Source organism: Caretta caretta, chromosome 1 (genome assembly GCF_965140235.1).
Source record: "Caretta caretta isolate rCarCar2 chromosome 1, rCarCar1.hap1, whole genome shotgun sequence".
NCBI classification, from domain to species: Eukaryota; Metazoa; Chordata; order Testudines; family Cheloniidae; genus Caretta; species Caretta caretta.
The window spans coordinates 248,373,715-248,392,969 of NC_134206.1; the positions used below are offsets into that span (position 1 = coordinate 248,373,715).

Consider the following 19,255-nt stretch of genomic DNA (forward strand, 5'->3'; position numbering starts at 1 on the left):
CTCTGCTCCAACACCAATCCACTCTGTTTCAACTCCTCCAAACTTCTCTTTGCTCCAGCGCCAAGCCAATCTGCTTCAGCTCCTCCAAACTGCCTCTCTGCTCCAACATCGATCCACTCTGCTTCAACTCCTCCCCTTGTCTGATTGGGGGTTTTATCAGGTGACTGGCTTCAGGTGCTTTAATTAATCTATAGCAAACTTTCTTCCCTCTACAGGGAATAAGCTCCCTTCTAGCACTCTCCTGCTGCCCTCTGGCCTGGGCTTTCCTTGCTTTTTGCCCCTGCTTTAGTTCCCTCCCCCCCCCCCCCCCCACCGGGCCAGATGCTTTTTCTTCGTTTTGTTTTGGTTTTTTTGCTGGTTTTTTTTTTTTTGCTGCCATTCGAGTGCTGGTCAGCTGACAGCTTGCCTGCTAGCCCCCCCATGCCTGCCCTCGGACACCGCTATTGCTTCAGCTGCAACCCCCAGAGGAGGGGGGAGGACTGACCCGCTCCCCGGAGGAGGGGAGTGGACGCCCCCAGACCCAACCGTTTTGCTGTTTGTTTGTGGACCCGCAATTAATTGTCTTCTTATCTTTGCTTGGCATTTTTGGAATGCTCCACAAAGACCGGGAGAGAAGACAGCTGACAGAGACATCGCCCGGGGAAGCTACAAATCATCGTGGAGGGGGCTGTAAGACTGAATAACTTTTGAACTGTATTCTCGTGTGGGGGGAGTTTGACTGCGTCTTTACTGCGTTTGTAGGGGCACAGGGGGTGTGGCACGGAGCTGCCCCCCGATCCATCGGTGCCCCCCCCAACACTACTGCAACCGTCACGGGCCCCCCGCCGTCCGTTCCTGCTGGCAACCTGCTGTCTGCCTCTAGCCTCAGCTGCTTGCTTTGAATTCCATCACCCGGACCAGACACAACAGCCGACCAAACAAGACTCTTTGGATAAACACACATGGGTCCGCGTTCCCACCCCCACCCCCAGACTGCCCACCCCACAGTTTGCCCCTACTACCTGACCCCCAACTCCTGTTTCCTTCCCCTGTCCAGTCCGACCCATTTGGCCCTCCAGCCCAACAGGGAGAAGTGATTAATCTGCTTCCCCCTCCCCCCTCCTCCTTCTGGTGTCTCCCCGTCTCTCCCTGCTCACAATGGCGGGGAATGAAAGGGGTGAGGCCCTCTTAACAACCTCAGTTGCCCCTCCCCCACCTACGCCCCTGCCCAACCCCCAAGCCCCCCTCCCCACCACTGCTGCCAAAACACCTGCCACCGCCACCATTGGGGCATCGGCAGCCGGAGGCACCGGGTCGACTATTACCGCTGCTACGCCCACCGTCCCCCCAGATTCTAGGAAAGCCCCCCTGGTTAGACGGAAAGGCCAGGGTGCGAAGAAGGGGAAGGTCCCCGCCACAACCACCAAGCCCTCCATGGCAGAGGCTGCCCCCACCGCTGTGGCCTCGTCATCGACCATGGCATCCCTCCCCGCTGTTCCCTCCACCAGCTCTGCGAGCATCCCTCCCCCGGCCCCCAGGGCATATGCCCGGGCAGTGGCAGCCCACCCCCGCCTGCTGCCTCGTCATCTCGCCCACCCACCGCCTCCGCTATCATCAATAGTGGCCAGGGCCCCTTTCCCACCATGACCAGGAAGCATGGCGTCCGTTGCTTCCTGGTGCCCACCTCGCCCCACGTGAAGACATACGTGCAGGCGTTGGGGAGGGTGGTAGGACCCACGGCTATTGTGGCGGCCTCCAAAATGTACGGGAAGGTCGTCTTTTTCTTAGCATCGGAGGCTGCCGCCCAGGAGGCAGTGGAGAAGGGCCTGGCGGTGGGGGAGTGGGAGGGTGTTTGTCCCCCTGGAGCCGCTAGAAGACCTGGGCGTCCGCCTAGTCCTGACCTCCGTCCCTCCTTTTCTACCCAGTGCCGCCCTGTTACCCGCTCTGTCCACCCTGGGGAAACCCGTTTCTGTCATCAGCCCTCTCCCATTGGGCTGCAAGGACCCCACCCTCCGCCACATCCTTTCGTTCCACCGGCAAGTGCAGCTTCTACCGCCGCCGCCAGCACGTGACGGAGAGGCGCTCGAGGGGTCCTTCCTAGTCCCCTACCAGGGAGCCCACTATCGGGTCTACTATTCCACAGGAGAGGCCTGGTGCTACCTCTGCCGATCAGCGGGGCATGTCCGAAGAGACTGCCCCTTGGCCCAGCAGGGAGGGGCACCCGAGACCCCCGAGACCCGGCAGGACATCGGCTCCGTCGTTGCCGGTGCCCCTGGCTGCCCAACATCTGAAACCACCTCTCCTCCTGCTCGATCCACCGCTGCTCCTGCCTTGGCCCAAGAGACACCTCCCCTACAACGCCCAGACGAGCGAGGGAGCCCCGCCCTTGCTGTTCACAATCCAGCAGAGCCTATGGAGGAGGGTGCAGCAAAGATATTACCGGGCATAGGAGAGGGCCCGCCCCAAGGAGAACCACCCCCCCCCATGTTGCCTCACCGTTACCACCCCGAGCCTCTGAACCATCGCCTCTGCCCCCCGACACGACCCCTGCTAACCAGCCCCCAGACGATGCTATGGAGGGCTGGACCCTAGTCCAGGGAAAGCGAGGCAAGCGGAAGGCTCGAGCTCCGCTGCACCCATCTGATGTGGAGGCCCCCCGGAAGACCAGGAAGGGAGGCACTAACACTGAGCCTTCCGCTATGCCCACGAGTGAGATCCATCCACCGGTGTCAGGAGGGGGAAGACAAAATAGCACTGGAAGGTAGAATCTCCACTCCACGGGAGACCCTCCCCTCCGAGACCCCTGAGGAAGCCCCTTCTGCCCGAATATCACCCGAACCCCCCGTGAACCCCGAAGCGACCGTCAAGGCGGGCCACAGAGGAGGGGCCCCCAGGGTAGCAGAAGATGACCTCTCCTCCATGTATGAGGAGATTGAGGCCCTACGTTTGACCCCGGTCACCCGGGAAGACAATGATCTACTGCCGGCTGGCCTCGATCTGGGCAACCTTACCCCAGTCCCCCTTTCCCCATGCTCCCTCCCCCTAACCGCTTTCCCAGGCGAGCACCCTGCAGAAGGTGGTCCACCACCTGAAGCCATGGCTGCCAAATCCACCACAGAGCCTGAGCCTAGTATCACTGGGAGGCTCCTCCCCACCCACTTAACCGTCGAATCTGTTCGGGAGGCACCACCTCTTAGCTGCTTGCCTCCCGAAGCCCAGAGCCTCGCCTCTGCCCCCCCACCCCTGTCCCTGCCCAATCCACCTCCTCCTGCAATGCTATTGCCACCCCTGGGGTTATTTCTTTCCCGTTTTTTGCGGATCCCTCCCAAGGAGCAGCCTTTGCATTTTCCTGCCGCGACCCATTAGGAGCTGCAATTTTCCCTCCGCCATCCCCAAGGCTTGAGACAGACCTAATAACTTTAGCCTGTCAGATGCCCCGTCGGTGGTCTGCACCCTGCCTGCCTGCCTCAGCGGACAACGAGGCTGCACCAAGAGCCCCACCAGGGAATAACCCGGAAATTGCAACCCCACCCCCCCATGAGCTGCGAAAAGCGTTGCAACAGTTTTTAGAAGACATCCGTGGCTCCCGCAACAGGGTACAGCTAGCTCTCCAGCTATGGGGGGACTTTGATCAAATCCTCCAGGCCACAAGGGCCCTTATAAAGGAGGGTAAAGGGAAAGGAAGGCATGGGTGCCGCGGCCTACGGGCGGGCCTGCAGCTTCCGTGACGATTTACTCACTTACGGGATGGGTCACGGATTGTTGCGCGACCCGCCGGGGGCTGCGAACACCCCCGCCAACAAGGAACTCCCACCCCCCCAGCCCTCCGCATGACGCCCCTCATTATTGCAACTTTGAACACCAGGGGCTGTAGGATGGCTCTCCACAGGTCCCAGGTGCTCTCTTACCTTCGGGAAGGGGGATACTCTGTGGTTTTCCTGCAGGAGACCCATACGGATCCGACCGCTGAGGACAGCTGGCAGCTGGAGTGGGGGGACGGGGTCTACTTTAGCCATTCCACGGTTCGACAGGCTGGAGTGGCGACCCTGTTCTCCCCCAACCTACGGCCCGAGGTGCTAGGGGTCGCCGAGGCCGTGCCGGGCCACCTGCTGCATCTCCGACTCCGTACAGAGGGGCTCGTGGTCAACCTCGTCAACATCTATGCCCCGGCAACGAGCCCGAAGCGGCCGCAATTCTATCAGCGGGTGTCCGACTTCCTCAGCACCCTAGATTCTCACGAGTGCTTAGTCCTGGGAGGGGACTTTAACACCACCCTCGAGGAACAGGACCGCTCAGGGGCTGAGCTGAGCCCGGCCGCTGCGAACATTCTCCGAGAAATAGTTGAACATCACTCTCTAGTAGACGTCTGGTGTGACCACCACCCAGATGACACTTCCACGTTCACCTTTGTCCGGGTGGAGGCCCATCGGTCACACCACTCTCGGTTGGACCGTATTTATTTATCCCGTTTCCATCTTTCACAGGCCCACTCCTCCAATATTCGGCCGGCCCCATTCTCCGACCATCATCTAGCCACCATAACAGCCTCCCTCCGTGCAGAGAGGCCGGGACCGACCTATTGGCACTTTAACAACAGCCTGTTGGAGGATGAGGGCTTCGTGACGTCCTTCCGGGAGTTTTGGCTGGCCTGGCGAGAGCAGCGGCGTGCCTTTCCCTTGGCGTGGCGATGGTGTGATCTAGGGAAGGTGCGCGCCAAGCTCTTCGGCCGTGACTGTACCCGGGGCACCAGCCGACGGAGAAATGCAGCGATAGAGCAGTTGGAATGGGAGGTCTTAGAGATGGAGAGGTGTCTGGCCACCAGCCCCGAGGACCTGTTTCTCTGCGGAGCGTGCCGGGAGAAGCGAGAGGAGCTCCGGGCCCTCGAGGACCATTGGGCCCGAGGTGCCTTTGTTCGATCCCGCATCCGCCTCCTTCGGGAGATGGATCACGGCTCCCGTTTCTTCTACGCCCTGGAGAAAATGAGGGGGACCAAGAAACACATCACCTGCCTTCTAGCCGAAGACGGCGCCCCCCTCACGGATCCAGTGGAGATGTGTGGGAGGGCCCGTGACTTCTACACAAGCCTTTTCTCCCCAGATCCGACCGATCCTGGTGCTTGCAGGGTGCTCTGGGAGGAACTCCCCACGGTCAGGGTGGGTGACCGAGACCGACTAGAGCTGCCTCTCACCCTGGCCGAGTTCTCGGAAGCCCTCCTTTGCATGCCCACCAATATATCTCCGGGCATGGACGGGCTGACCATGGAGTTCTACCACGCGTTCTGGAACATCCTTGGCCCAGACCTAGCCACTGTCTGGGCCGAGTCTTTGCAGGGCGGGGTCCTCCCCCTTTCGTGCAGGCGAGCGGTGCTCGCCTTGTTGCCGAAGAAGGGGGACCTCCACGATTTATGAAACTGGCGTCCCGTCTAGCTCCTTAGCATGGACTACAAAATCGTAGTGAAAGCAATCTCGCTGCGGCTAGGGTCCGTGATGGCGGACGTGATCCACCCAGACCAGACCTATACTGTCCCGGGTCGCAGCATTTTTGACAACCTATTTCTAGTCCGAGATCTTTTGGAACTCAGGCGTAGAGACGGTCTGCCGTTCGCCCTCCTGTCTCTTGATCAGGAGAAGGCGTTCGATAGAGTGGACCGTGGGTACCTCCTGGGCACTCTGCAGGCGTTTGGATTCAGACCTCAGTTTCTGAGTTTTCTCCAGGTGCTGTACACTTCCCCGGCGTGTCTGGTTAGGCTCAACTGGACCCTGACGGAACCGGTCAACTTCGGCTGAGGATTACGGCAGGGGTGCCCCCTCTCGGGCCAGCTGTACGCTCTGGCTATCGAGCCCTTCCTCTGTCTCCTCCGCAGGAGGTTGACGGGGTTGGTGCTGCGGGAGCCTGAGCTGCGGCTGGTCCTGTCGGCGTACGCCGATGACGTGCTCCTCGTGGTCCAGGACCCGGGGGACTTGGCACGGGTGGAGGCTTGCCAGGCCATCTATTTGGCAGCCTCCTCCGCCCGAGTCAACTGGGTCAAGAGCTCTGGCTTGGCAGTGGGGGACTGGCAGCGGGTGAGCTCCCTCCCACCGGCGCTTCAGACCATCCGGTGGAGCACGGGTCCACTGCTCTACCTAAGCGTTTACCTTTCTGCCACGCACCCTTCTCCGCCGGAGAACTGGCAAAATTTAGAAGGCAGGGTGATAGAGCGGCTCCGGAAATGGACGAGGCTACTCCGATGTCTCTCCCTCCGAGGGAGAGCACTGGTGCTTAACCAACTGGTCCTGTCCACGCTCTGATACCGGCTCAACACCCTGGTCCCGGCCCCGGGTTTCCTGACCAACCTCCGGACATCGATTCTAGAGTTCTTTTGGTCAGGAATGCACTGGGCCCCTGTTGGGGTTCTTCATCTACCCCTGAAGGAAGGAGGGCAGGGCCTGAAGTGTCTGCACACTCAGGTCCATGTCTTCCGCCTCCAGGCCCTGCAGAGGCTCCTTAATAGCGCAGGTAGTTCGACGTGGAGCATACTGGGGCATGCCTTCCTGCACCGCTTCCAAGGGCTCCGATATGACCGGCAGCTCTTTTATCTCTGTCCGGGAGGTCTTCCGCGAGACCTCTCAGGGCTGCCGGTCTTCTACCAGGACCTCCTCCAGACTTGGAAACTGTTTTTAACGACCAGGTCTGTGGCGGCTACCGAGGGGGCAGATCTCCTCGCGGAGCCCCTCCTACACAACCCCCAGCTCCGTGTGCAGGTGGCGGAGTCCTGCTCGGTGCGCCAGAGCTTGATCCTGGCAGAAGTCATGAGAGTCGGAGACCTCCTGGACTATGACCAGGGAGACTGTCTGGATCCCCTGACGCTCGCTCGGTGCATGGGGCTATCCAGACCTCGTACCCCCCGGCGCGTACTTCAGGAGGTGAAGGCCGCTTTGCTGCCCGCTGCTCGAGCTTACTTCGACCGGGTCCTGCTCGAGGGCACGCCCCGCCCACCCTCTACCCCAGGCCCGCCGGAGCTTTTAATTGGACCCCTGCCCCGTAGACCCAATCGACCCCCTCACCCCTTTACTGTGAGCCGGCTGCATGAACTGCAGCTGGTAAGCTTCCAAACCGCGCCAAGGAAACATCTATACACGTTTGTGCTCCACACCCTTCATGCCCTCACCCTAGTGTCCCCCCAACACAAAGTGGCGAGACCTTCTGCCACATTTGGAGGGTGAGCAGCCCCGGTGGGCCAGCCTATATTCCACCTTGGTTCCAAGGCCTGTTGGGGACATCAGTTGGCGGCTCCTTCACGGAGCTGTGAGCACGGGCACGTACTTGGCACAGTTCACCCCCATCCCAGATACTTGTCCCATTTGCAGTGTGAAGGAAACCCTGGCGCACGTATATTTGGAGTGCGCCAGGCTGCAGCCCCTGTTCCGGCTCCTCACAAATCTTCTATTACATTTTTGGTTGCATTTTTCCCCTCACCTTTTTATTTATGCACTCCCCATCCGTGGCCTCACAAAGTCGCGGGATCTCCTAGTTAACCTCCTCCTGGCCCTGGCTAAAACGGCCATCTATAAAACCAGAGAGAAGAGGTTGGCCGACGGAGTTTCCTGTGACTGTGGGGCCATTTTCTGATCCTCGGTCCATTCACGTATCCGGGCGGAGTTCCTCTGGGCCGCGTACACCAACTCTCTTGTTGCTTTTGAGGAGCAGTGGGCGCTGTCCGAGGTTCTCTGCTCGGTGTCCCCATCTGGTTCCCTTTGTATGACCCTTTGATTGGGGGAGAGAGTAAGGGACCCCAGCCCCAGCCATTGCTGCTGTGGACACCACCACCTTAGAGGGGTCCTTTCACACATGGGTGCATGTGCCCTCCCCCCCCCCGGATTGTCCACCCCACAGCCTGCCCCTCTTGTTGGGTGTTTTCAAAGGAGGGAATTGTTGGTGACACTGGGCGTGGCGCCAGGTAACTCGAGGGGGTGGCAGACCTTGAGAGTTGATGAAGCCCCCTCGCTCTGGGCCACCAGGTAACTCGGAAGGGTGGAAGACCACGCGAGTCAAGAAAGCCCCCCGCCCTGGGCCCCGACAAGCTTGAACACTTCCCTCCCCTGGAGCTAATGAGAAAACAATTGTGATTGGTTGCTGTGTTACACATTGCATATGCTGTTGTTTTTGTTTTGTAAGTGTGTTATGCAAATAAAAACACCTCTTTTGCTTCAAAAAAAAAAAAACAACACTCTCCTGCTGCCCTCTGGCTATGCTGTATCACAATTTCCAGGTCCTAGAACCTGATGGGTCTTGTGAATGACTGCACAGGTCAGCTCAAAGTTTGCTGTAGTGGTTCAGAAGGTGCTGCTGATTTTTTGAATGTTTGCTGTTGATATTGTATCCTCAAGTTGTGTAATTCAAATGCTCCTGAAGATGGAGGTTTTTGCCACATATATTACTTCATCCTAGCTGGAGCCATTAGTTAGCTGAAATGTGGCTATTCCTAGTTGCTCAATTACTTGTGGTTGCTCTGAAAATTTGAATAATAGAGAGACAATGTGGGTGTAGTAATGTATTTTATTGGACCAACTTCTGTTGCTGAGAGAGACAAGCTTTCAACTTTACAGAGAGCTCTTCTTCTTAATAGTATTTTTCTCCTGTGAGGCTGCTGGATACTTACTCAGCAGAGATTAATGGAGGGTATGCTCCTTGAAGCAGATGTAGCAGATATGATGAAGTACTTTATGGTCAGGAGGCAGAGTTGAGTTTTGGATTCTGTAGATGTTGCTGTTAATGCAGCAGCATTTTAGAAAATCCCTCTCTAAAGCAAAGGTTGCTGGAGACCGCTGAATGGTAGCACACCCTGAAGCTCTGTATTTAAGGAATATCTTCTTTTCTACCACAGGAAGGAGGATTGAGGCAGAGCACTTTTCATGAGGGTTTCTGTGATAGAGTATATACTCCCAATGGTATTAAAAAGTGTTAACCGGAGCTAGGGAGCTAAATTAAAACACCTGGTTGCACCTGGAGGGTGGGCCCAGCCCAAATGAAGAAGAAGCCCTGCGGGAGAGGCAATCTTAAAGGGAAGAAGCCCAGATGAGCAGCGGGCTGCAGAGAGAGAGAGGGGAAAAAATCTGCAGTCCCTCTCTAGTTGCTAGGAAGTGAAGGAAGGGCCTAGAGAGAGGTAGATGTATGGAATGGCCAGGAAGGTGCTGTGGGAAAGGGCCTGAAGGAAGGCCAAGGTCAGAGAAAGTCCAGGGAGGCAGCGAGAAGTCTGCTACAGGGTCCCTCGACTGGAATCCAGAGGAGAGGGAGGGCTTGGGTTCCCCTACTGGCTACAGGAAAAGGTGCAACAGGAACATCCTGACACAAGGGTGAGAAGCACTGTTGAATTTGGATCCAGGCACCTAAGAGAAAGCCCAGCATTGCTCTGCACAAGAGTAGGAGGATAATGCTACAGAGCCCAGGAAGGGGGAAAGAGACGATAAAGGAGTGAGCTTGGGTAGGGGAAAAGAGTTATGTTTGTATGAGTTTAGTTTACTGAACTCTCTGTTCACCCCAGAAAGGGTGGAAGTAAACATGACCTGGCCAGAGGGTTGAGTCATAAGTAGAAAGACCACCACAGGATGGGAACAGCTGTCAGCAGGGGGCAGTAGATGAGGAAATCGCTGCTAGAACATGCCAAGCCATGATGGCCACCCTAGCAGTGAGTCCACTGTTCTACAGGTTCTGAACATTGGAAACCACTTTCCCCCTTGGTCCACCAGAGCCTGGATTTTTTAACCTTCAGAGCATTGTGTAAAGCTTTTCTCTTTGGCTTCTAACAGGGGTGAGATGAGGGTTTTGGGGTTGTTCTATGTGGGTCAAGTATTATTTTAATCTGGATGGCTTGGGATGGGGAGGCTGGAGTGCATTATGTAGAACTGATTTTCTCTCTCTCTCTCTCTCTCATGTTCATTAATTGTTCTTCAGTCACCCAATGTCATGGGTGCTCTAAATCAAGTGAAATGAATATATCAGTGTTTCTGTGTCTGAGGATTGACCACCCCTTGTCAGATGAATCGTGGGATTTCTTAATGCCAAGCAGCAAAGCCACCTAAAGTGGAGGGACAGCAACAAAATCTCAGTGGAAGGAAGCAGCCCTTTCCCAATGGAATTTCTGTTCAGCCCTTTCCCAATGGAATTTCTGTGAGAGCGGTGGATACTCCCCTCCCGACCGTCGAGCTGCTTCCAAGGGTGTTTGTGCAGTTTTGCGCACCATTATCAATTTGCCCCTTAGTTTCAATACCAGGAAGTAATGAAATCTAGACTCCCTCAAGTTGGCAGTGGTATGTGGGGAAAGACACTGGTGTTCTGTGACTATGCTGGATGCTGTGGCCTTTCCAGGGACACTAGAGATGCTGTTCATAATTTTGAATGGGGTTGTGTGGGAATGAGTATTGTGCCTTTTAGAAATGGTCAAAAAAAAACTATTTTTTGTCAAAAAGTTGACTTTTTAAAATGAAAATTTTCATCCAGATCTGACTTTTTAAAAACATTTTGTTTTTCACGATATTTTATTAAGATTTTAATTTAAATGGTTGTCAGCATTTTCCTTATACTGAAAATATTTTTTTGTAAGTACAAACGTTGATAACCCAATTAGATGATAGTTTTGAATAAAGATTCTATTTACATACTGATTTAAAAATTCACCAGAAACAATAAAACAAAAGGATCAACCTTGTGAGATGGAAACAACTGTGACATTTTGAGATTTTTGACATTTTTTTCCACTTTCAGAACATCTCTAATGTACATGGAATTGTGGGAATAAATAATTTTTCAGTTCACTGGCTGAAGCGACAAATAAAAATCAAAATTGGTTTCAGATTGCTTTAAAACAAAAAAAAAAGTTTTCTTGGCAAAACAAAAAGCCTTAACAAATAAAAAACGTTTTAAGTTGTCTGAAATGAAATATTTCATTTTCACACATTCACAGAAACAAGGAGGGGGAGAAGGTCGGCACCTCCCTCTGAGCCTAGTGGTTAGAGCACTCACTTGGGATGTGGAAGACCCAGATTCAAAGACCCCCCCCTGCCGACTGATTTGGGGAAAGGATTTGAACCCAGCTCTGGCATATCCCACATGTGTGCTCTAACCACTGAGCTATAGGATATTCTGAGGTGAAGCTTTCAGTCCCTCCTGTTCAAGTTGTACCACTTTGTATAAATACAGTACATTCCACTTAATAGCAACCGGAATATTGACATCTACCAGTTAATAGCAATATTTTGCTGGGCACCCATCCTGTCCCATTGACTTTAATGTGAATGGGATTCAGACATTGGCATGATGCTTATTAGCAACATTTTTTGGAAGAAAGGCCCCTGCAAGGTTACAGACAGGGAAGGAAGTGCTGGGATGTGTCTTCCCTGGCTGCAGCCCCACAAACCAGTCGGCAGCCAGTGCTCAGCCCATCCCAGTGCTTCCGTCTGGGGCAGCAGTCCCATAAACCTGCCTGCACACTGGGTCCACACAGGAGATAAGGGGCTGGGAGGGGAGGCTATGGGCAGGGCAGTAGAGGGGGGCTGCAGCCCCGATGTGGGAGCTGCAGGGTACCTCTCCCTATACTCTGCAGTCTGTGCCCTGGTGGGGGGGCTGCACCCAGAGAAGGCGCTGAGCCCCAGCCCCCAGAGTATGCAGGGAGAGGTACGGTGCAGCTCCACAGGCCCCCAGTGCCCCTGATCCCTGTAGAAAGCCTCAGCATGAGGGTTGCATCCCTTCCCACAGGCAGGTTTGTGTGGGGCTACAATTGGGAAAGGCACATCCCAGCACTTCCTTCCCCGGCTGCAGCCTTGCAAACCTCACTTCTACTCATGGGCGCTGGAACTGGGGCTATACCTGCCCACCTTGTAACATGGGCAGGGTTTGGAAGGCAGGGGGCCATGTTCCCCCCACACACACACAAACTGAAAGCCTTGAACAGGCGTGGAGTGATGCAGGCAGAGGCTGTGCTTCACAACTGGGAAGGTGATCATCTCCCCTACTGGCGGCGTTAGGCTCTTCCCGGGGGAGGGGGCAAAGTGGGGCTTAGCCCCCACTCTCCATGGGACCCCATCCATGGTCCTGCTCTTTTCCCAAAGGCCTCACCCCCTGACTAGGCTGGAAACCACCTGCCCTGGGTTGGGGGCCGGGAGTCCTGAAAGCAGCCCCTGGCACATGTTCCCAACCCCTGGGGTGTGCCGCCCAGGGCAGGAGAAGGATCCAGGGGTCCCCACAACAGCCTGGGCGGCTCTGACCATGGCCTGGCTCTGGCTTCCAGCCTGGCCAGGGGGCAGGACCTCAGGGGAAGAGGAGAAGTGAGGATGGGACCTCATGGTCCCCCCACTTCTACCGAGGTTCCTGCACTCCTGCTTGCGGTTACTAGCAACTGCTGGCTCATAGCAACTTTTCGCTGGCAACCAAGGGGTTGTAATAATACTGTATTTAAATATTCATTCGGACTGAGAGAGTATGTGAGAATGACTCTACAGCCTGGTGGTTAGGGGACACAGCTAGATTTCAGTCCCTGCTCCAAGGACTATTTATTTATTCATACAAAGTGGAACAGCTTCAACAGGAGAGACTGAGCAAGATCCACCCCAGAACTCCTTACAAGCCAGGGGCTAGGGCAAAATCCTGGGATACGGGAGCCCCGGCTTCAAATACTGCTGCACGTCAGGGAGAGGAGGGACTTGATCCCACAGCCGAAGCAAGTTCTATAATCACAGGGTTATTAGTTATTGGGAGAAGGGGCACTACCTCCTCTTCAATTTTGTGAATGGCACCTAACTTGCCTTATGACTCTAGCCTGATTTTGTTTTGTGGCCAAAACTATATGGTAAAATTTGTGTTGAGTTTGCAAATAGTTTGGGGTTGACTGAAATGGCATTTTTTAGGGGAACAAACTCATGGTCTGAAAAATTTCACTCAGCTCTACATGTACATCATTGAGATTGGTATTAAGCTCAATAATGGAGACCACAGTGGAGGTGGAAACGCTGTTGATGTCAATAGGCTCCAAGGCCAGTCTCCCACCAAAGCTACTACTGAGATCTGTAGAATGAAGAAATGAGATTTTGACAGATGTGGGCATGGCATGAGGCAAATTAATCCAGAAAAGAAAGAGCTTCCCAGTGGGCATTCCTTTTAGGGAGAGTATCTGGTCCCTGAAGGAGAATCTCCCTCAAGCAAGAGATGCAAAATGAAATGGGCAAGTGAAAATCTGTCATGTTTGTCCCCAGCACTGGGTGGTATGGTGAACTCCCTACTGACTGCAACAAAATTCTGAATAAAATTGGCCCAAATTTTTCATTTAACTTTTTTTTATGAGGAAAAACTAATGAAACTCTTTTTTTGATGAAAAGTTTAATGAAAAACTAAAAACCAACAAAAATTGGTTTTCAAAAATAAAAAACAATCAAAAAAATGAAAAAAGCACTGATTTTTAATTAAAAAAACATTTTTTTAAAAAAATATAACTTGGTCATAGAACATAGTTACCATTTCCAACCAGCTCCAGTTCAAAATGGATTCACCTCAAGTCTATATACCTCCAAAAGTGATACAATGTACTCCCTAAAGACTCAACGATGCATCAATTTCTTGTACTGTGTATTGTCCCACAAATGGGCCTGGGTTTTTTTATCATTTGGTTTGAACTGTAAACAATCATCTTTTTAATTTCCATAGAGTTTTAGTCATATTTAATTTTTTAAAATGCAAACTACTCCCTGGAGAACAAAAACATATGATGCTTGTTTCTATTTGGGGATATGCTCAAATCAGCACTATAAGCCCTGTATTTTTCATAAAACTATTTCACTTTGGCAATGAGCCAGCTTGAAAGGCTAACTTAATAATTGGACCATTTCCCACTTGCCATTGTCACTGATATCCTGTTACTCTTCAGACCTGCAACTCTGAAATAATGAATTTTTAAAAAGATTATATGCTATATTAGTCAACCAGTTTCAATTCCATATCCATTTAGAACAAAATACACATGCCATGGCATGCCTCACTGGACAAACTTTGTTGTTGTTGTTGCTGGAGGGAGAATGATGCTGAGCAGTCCTACCCAGTTCTAGAAGGCAGTCCTGCAAAAGGATCCTCCACTCCCATCCCATGAAGAGCAGCAACCCTTGCAATTTGAGTTACTGAAAATCCTCTGCCTTGAGATACTGAGGCCAATCCCCCACAAAGAGTCAAAGAGCTGCTCTGCACAATTTAAGGAGTACAGTCCCCGTCTGCTAAGGGCATTCAGTGTCCCCTCTTCATCTCAGGACCATCTTCTCCACCCTTGTTAAAGACAGCCTTGCAAGTGGAGAAAACAAGGACCCACAAAAAGCAGTTGTTTCTCGCCCAATATCTCCCTTTGTAACATCCCAAGCTTCATCTCAAGAGGAACAGCATGCTGTCATTTAAGAGATGTGCCCTCCCACCCTTACCTCATATCACCCCTGTACTATCTGCCTTCTCAACCCCAAAGGCCTGTCAGGTTGTACAGTACCCAATTATTTATCAATATAGAGCTCCAGAATATACTAGATTCTGCACAGAAGACAGAGATCTCAGGAACTTGCAGTCTAGATGTCAGGCTTTCTGGTAACCAGCAGAGAGAAGGGAACAGGGCAGGAAAAGTTGAGGGTTAAGGTGGTAAAATCCTGTACTTGCTCAAATTAGGGATGTACTCATCTCTTTAAGGGTTTTATATTATTTTCCTTGTCTTAAAAATCAAAATAAAGGAGTTATTATTGCAGGATAAATATTAGTGACTCACACATTGTGGCTGTCATGGAAGAACCTTCACTTTCTCCACTGTAAGGTGAGCCTTTCCTCCAGTAAGCAACGGTGCAGCCTCTTGAACTGAAATAAATTAGTCTGAATTAAATTAGATTTTAAACTGCTTCAAACAAGGATGGTCTTATTATTCTGTGTTGGACAGCACCTAGCACAGTGAGGGCCTGATCCCTAATTGTCACTCCTAGGCATTACTGCAATACTAATCAACAACAACAGTTAGTAGTAGTATGTGTTTGGTAGGAACATGCTCTGCAAGATTCTGGTTCTGTTTCCTGTCTGTAACCCTGAAAGTTTAAATAAGGCTGGAAGATACCATGGCACAATAACATGCTAATTCTATTTTTGTAACAACTATCTGCTTTGGCTCAATATAATTTACTCACTTAGTTAGTCAGTGTGTAACCCTAGGCTGCAAGAACAAATACGTCAATCTTTGGGGTTCATAGGTTGTTCCCATCCACATCCCCCAGGATGATAGATGTGCTCTACTTTTGAAATTACACCAGGTGACTTGGGCAATCAATGTTACTGTTGTAGTTTTTTATTTTAGAATATATCTGAAATGCAGAATTTCCAGGATCGGTGAGTGGAAGAACATCTTAGTTAGTAAAAGGTGCTCCACGTCACAGCGTATAAATAGACCTAGCTGAGAACATAGCAATAGCTCTGCTGCTGCTGGTATCTCAGAACTGAGCTGATCCTAATCAACACAACGGGTGATTGTTTCTTGCTGTCTTTCCCTGTGTTGTGAGGCAACGATTGCAATGATACCAAATACTAAAGTGGATGAAACTCAAGGAGGTAAACAGTAATCTTACAGTAGGAAGTACACTCAGGGTAGTTTGAACATATTCACAGGCTGGTTCTCTCTATTGGGGATGAGATCTAAAACTTCCCCCATTACACACACACAGTGTATCTTAGGAGAGGGCTGTATCATTGCATACACCCATTGATCTGTGCTGTGAAGTCGTTCCCAGCACTGCCACCTTCCCTGGCCGGGAATTCTGAGAACAGTGCCCTTGCTTGGTTAAGCAGATATTGCATGTTTTTATTTTGGATTGTCTCAGAGCTGCTTCCTAGGATGTGCTGGTTGCCTAGTACAGGTGGCCTGTAACTAAAGATTAAACAAAACTGTACTGGAAACCTGAGGATAACATTAAAGTGGTTAGTTAAGATAGAAGTTTGTCTATTGAATTGGTTACTAGTGCAGGTATCATTATCAAGAGGAAGTGTGGTCTAATGAACTAGAATGAGGATCAAGGATCCCTTATCTCCTCTTTGTCTATGTTCCCCCATCTGTAAAATGGGGATAATAATACTAATTTGCTAGCACTTAACTTGCAAGGAGGATTAATTAGTTAATATTTGCACAGTGCTTTAAAAATGAAAAATGCTGATTTAAATCATTTACCTGTGGGTACATGAATCCAAGGTCAAAACCGGCACAGAACTTCCTAGAACCAGAGAAAGAAAAATGGTAGAATCCAAGAATTTCGTTAGTGACCTCCTCATACCAATCTAATTAACCTGGGAAGTGTTCAAATACTATGGTAATAGGTACGCACACAAAACACTGAGTAGATATTATTTATAAAAGAAAAATGCCAAAGTATAATTCTTTAGAAAAGGAAGAAAGGGAGTAATTGTTTGACTAAAAGCCTAACCATTTTTCAAACCACAGACAAAGATAGATCAAAGACCGTATCCCACAAGCTCCTTATTCCAAGTAGTAGAAATGGGGGATATAGAATAGTGCAGTGTTTTAGCTATTTCTCTCTCTGTGACCATGAATTGAGGAAGCTCAATAGATGCCAATAATTGCTGACGGCTCTGAAATTAAAGATGCCAAGCAGACCAATATTAAACATTTAGTTTAAGTTAATGAACATTTTCTTTCTTCTAGTAATCAATGCTATAAAAATAGCAACAATTCTTTGTTTTTTTCCCTTGGAATGAATTGAATAATCCTGGTAACAATTAAGCAAAGACAATGAGTTCTCATTCTACAGTAATGACTGAATTCTCTATGAAGGGAATAAGGTTCCAATAAGGGAACCATGTAACTGCTAGTAGTATTGGAATGGTTTAGTAGAGGAAATTATTAATCTTCCATAGAGGCTGTGGTCTGGAGGACCAGGCACTGGCCTGATAGCTAAGACAGCTGGATTCTCTTCCCAGTTCCGCTATTTTACAGACTCTATGAACTTGGGCAAGTCAGCTCTTTGCCTCAGTTTCCAAACCAGTCAAATGGGAAAATGACACTTACATTCTTAAAGTGTTTTGAGGGTATCTACGGCTGTAAAAAGCAAATGATTGTTTGTCATAGATTCTGAGGCCAGAAGAGACCATTGTGATCTAGTCTGATCTCCTGTATAACACAGGCCATAGAATTTCCCCAAAATAATTCCTAGGGCAGATCTTTTAGAAAAAACATCCAGTCTTGTTTTAAAAATTGTCGGTGATGGAGAATCTAACATGATCCTTGGTAAATTGTTCCAAGGTTTTAATTACTCTTGCCATTAAAAACGTACACCTTATTTCCAGTCTGATTTTTCTAGCTTCAATTTTCAGCCATTGGATCGTGTTTGTTATACCTTTCTCTGCTATATTAAAGAGCCCATTATTAAATATTTGTTCCCCATATAGATACCTAAAGACTGTAATCAAGTCACCCCTTAACCTTTTTTGTTACTAAAATAGATTGAGCTCTTTGAGTCTATCTCCATAAAGTGTGTTTTCTAATTCTGTAATCATTCTAGTGGCTCTTCTCGGAACCCTTTCCAATTTATCAACATCCTTCTTGAACTGTGGACACTGGAACTGCACACAGTATTCCAGCAGTGGTCACACCAGTGTCAAATAAAGAGGTAAATAACCTCTCTACTCCTATTTGAGATTCCCCTGTTTATGCATCCCAGGATCACATTAGCTCTTTTTGGTATGATCTCATACTAGGAGATCAAATTCAGCTGATTATCCACCACAGTCCCCAGATCTTTTTCACAGTTACTGCTTCTCAGAATAGAGTCCCCCATCCTGTAAGTATGGCCTACATTCTTTGTTCCTAGATGTATACATTTACATTTAACCGTATTAAAACACATATTGTTTGCTTGTACCCAGTTTACCAAGCAATCCAGGGCATTCTGAATCAATGACCTATCCTCTTCATTACTTACCACTCTCCCAATTTTTGTGTCATCTGCAAACTTTATGAGTGATTATTTTATTTCTTTCTTTCATCTCATTAAAAAAAGTTAAATAGTGTAAAATGTTAAATAGTGTAAGAACCAAACCCTGTGGGACCCACTGTAAGACACCCACTCAATGATGATTTCCCATTTACAATTGCATTTTTATAACTATCACTTAGCCAATTTTTAATATGTGCCATGTTAAATTTATATCACTCTAGTTTTTTAATCAAAATTGTGTGTGGTACTAAATCAAATGCCTTACAGAAATCTAAGTATAGTATGTCAATACTATTACCTTTATCAACCCAGCATGTAATCTCATCAATAATGATATCAAGTTAATTTGACAGGATCTGTTTTCCATAAAACCATGTTGATTTGCATTACTTATACTACTCTCCTTTAATTCTTTATTAATCAAGGCTCTTATCAGCTGCTCCATTATCTTGCCCAAGATTGGTGTCAGGCTGACAGGCCTGTATTTACCCAGGTAATTCCATTTACCCTTTATGAACATTGCCAAAACAGTTACTTTCTTCCAGTTTTGGGGACCTTCACAATTGTTCCAAGACATATTGAAAATCAGCATTAACATTCCTCCAAGATCCTGAGCCAGCTCTTTTAGAACTCTTGGGTGCAAGTTGTTGCTGGTTAACATCCTATAGAGGTACTAGTGGAATGGAAAGTATGTTATCATTACCATATGATGAGACTATATAATCTGTTTTTTCCCAAATAGAGAACAGAAATATTTATTCAACTTCTGCTTTTTCTGCATTATTATTGGCAATTCTATCATTTACATCTAGTAATGGACCAATACCATTTTTGACATAGAGTGCCTCACCCACGCCCCTCTTGCCCACTCAGCCCTTCCTAAATAGGTTATAACCATTGAATTTAACATTTTAATAGTGTGAATCATGTCACCAGGTTTCAGTAATACCAGCTAAATTTAATATGTGCTTATAAATGAGCAATTCCAATTCTTCTTGTTTGTTATCTAGGCTTCTACCATTGGTCTATAGGAGGGGTGGGCAAACTTGCCACATTGGCGTTGCGAAACTGTACGGAGGGCTGGGTAGGGAAGGCTGTGCCTCCCCAAAGAACCTAGCCCCTGCCCCCATCCGCCCCCTCCCACTTCCCACCCCCCTCAGAACCCCTGACCCATCCAACGCTCCTAGTCCCCTGACCACACCCTCCCGGGACCCCGGCCCCTAACCACCCCCCAGGACCCCACCCCCATCCAACCCCTCCATGCTCTCTGTCCCCTGACTGTCTTGACCCCTATC

The 19,255-nt window shown here is 49.8% G+C and overlaps 1 long non-coding RNA gene across 3 annotated transcripts in view; it reads right to left on the reverse strand.

The window, feature by feature from the left end:
* The window catches only part of LOC125630466 (uncharacterized), a 43,761-nt gene that overhangs the window by 3,878 nt on the left and 20,628 nt on the right, over positions 1–19,255 (reverse strand). For all 3 annotated transcript variants that reach the window (XR_007354675.2, XR_012665960.1, XR_012665962.1), the window contains exons 4-5: positions 16,178–16,220; positions 14,741–14,826 (exon numbers count right to left, since the gene is read on the reverse strand). This is a non-coding gene — a long non-coding RNA (uncharacterized LOC125630466). The remainder of the gene's footprint in view (positions 1–14,740; positions 14,827–16,177; positions 16,221–19,255) is intronic.